Raw genomic sequence first — 2,030 nt, 5'->3', positions numbered from 1 at the left:
CTCTCATAACTATTAATAATTCCATGTTTTAGCAGAAACAGTTATCAATTTTTAAAATTCTTTCTACCTCTATTCACCCTTTCCAAGCACTAAAAAAATGAGTAGTTTTTACTCTCTTTAGTGGAATAAACCAAAGTCCATGAGTTAAAAAAAAATCATTTTAACATTATTTCCTGAAAGTTTATAGGTGCAAAAGAGACAGAAAATGACCACTGCATTTTAAAAGTATTTTTAAACATGAAATTTACATGATCAGAAATGAGTATGGTAGTAGCTTTAAGGAAGTAAATCCATTTCAGTGATATTTTAAAGAAGCTCACTCTTCTTAATCCTTCCCATATAGTCAATTAGCATTTAAATCCCCCCCCTTCCCCAGCCCAAATTCATCATTTCTATGTTGGTTTATTTGAGAGCTGATTTCTAAATTCTTAGCCACTGAAATCATTCTAATAAAGGATTGTACTGAAATGATCTGTTCTTGTGTTTTTGAGGGGTTTTTTTTGTTAGTTATTTTGATTTAGGAAACATTTTCTAGAGCAATGAACCATAGAATAATCAGGTGACCTATGTTTTTCATGCAAAACAAAATGCTTCCAGATGGTGTTAGACACGTGGAAAAGGATATGTGGTTCAGCCTACCCAGAATGTCCCTAATAGCCCATTCTGCATTTTGTAAGGCAGTGTTTCCAAAGTTGCTACCTATTCCAGGCACAAGAGGTATAAAGTGGATAAGTATTGGGAACAGCTGTGACTAACTAGATGCTGTTAACATAACAGATTAAGCAGCTCTATGTGAGAAGAATCTTGCTGCAGGAACAAGTTAACCAGCTCATAAATCGAGCTGTGGGTGAATCAGGTGTAAACCTTAGATTGAGAGGCTCATGTCATAAACTAGGGTTTCTTATTTACCTTACAGACGTGTCCACAAAATTGAGCTGCCTCTTGAATACTTGAAATAATCTCTCTTCAGCAACTGCACTGTCCACAGCATGCAAAAATAAATTTTCATGAAAAAAAATACAGTATCAGTAATTGAGGGAATAGGCAAATCGAATGCTCTAAGTGTACATTGCTAGTACATTGCTAGTAAGTTCTAGGTTTTTAGGTCAGTTGACCTGATCCCATTCTTTAAGTGCCACATGCAGCTTAAGAGTGGGGTCCTGGACATGTGCTCTTTTCCCCATTGTCTCTATCCTAATGGTTTGGCTCCTTCCAATGGACTCTGATTTTTAATATGTTTCTGACCTCTCAACACCTGTTTCTTGTTTAAATCCTCACTTAACTCTTTGGACATAATCCTGGAAATTTATCTGGCTTTCATGTGTGCCTTATCTTGTTCAACTCAAGCTGCTTATATTTATTCCAGGCCACTCTGAGGAAGTACTTCATTTAGTCCAGCCCTGCCCCCAGGACCCATCCCCTACACCAAAGTTCCCATGGTCATATTCCTTTCAGGTTGGCTTTGTATTAATTAATGAGTCAACATTCTTACTGTCATGTTCAGGTTGGAATCACACAGGAGCCGACCACACTGCTGTAAGCCCAAACTTTTAGAGCCATCTATAGAAACTCCTTTGTAAGCCTCCTGCTGGCCACCCTCTCCTCAAGTCAGGTTGCTTCATTTAACTCTCCATGGGTCACTTCCCTCCCCATGGTCACTTTGATCTCTTGGCCCATGTCATTCTAGAGCCTTCTGCAAAGTCTTCATGGTGCCCTCTGTTGTCTTTAGCTCTCTGCATGCCTCGTGCATTTATTTTACAGAAATAAATTAGTAATCTGTCTTCAATGGTCAGTGATTTGCATGTTCAGGATATGTCTTTGTTTTCAGTTGCAGAGAGAAGGAGAGGACTCTTTCTCTTAAGCAGCTGCCCTCCCCATCAGCACCTCCATTTCTTTGAGATTATTCAGACACTTACAGAAGCAGATTCCTTGCTTCCTCAAAGAAATATTTCCTAATTTTCCAAATTCAGTGCTCATTTCCTAAGGTCATCATCACTAACAGCTTTTTTCCTGAATGAAGGATTCTGTGA

This window comes from Pipistrellus hanaki (genome assembly GCF_964339955.1).
Source record: "Pipistrellus hanaki genome assembly, chromosome: 17".
NCBI lineage: Eukaryota > Metazoa > Chordata > Mammalia > Chiroptera > Vespertilionidae > Pipistrellus > Pipistrellus hanaki.
The sequence above is the reverse complement of the archived record's forward strand: the minus strand, read 5'-3'. Positions refer to the sequence as shown.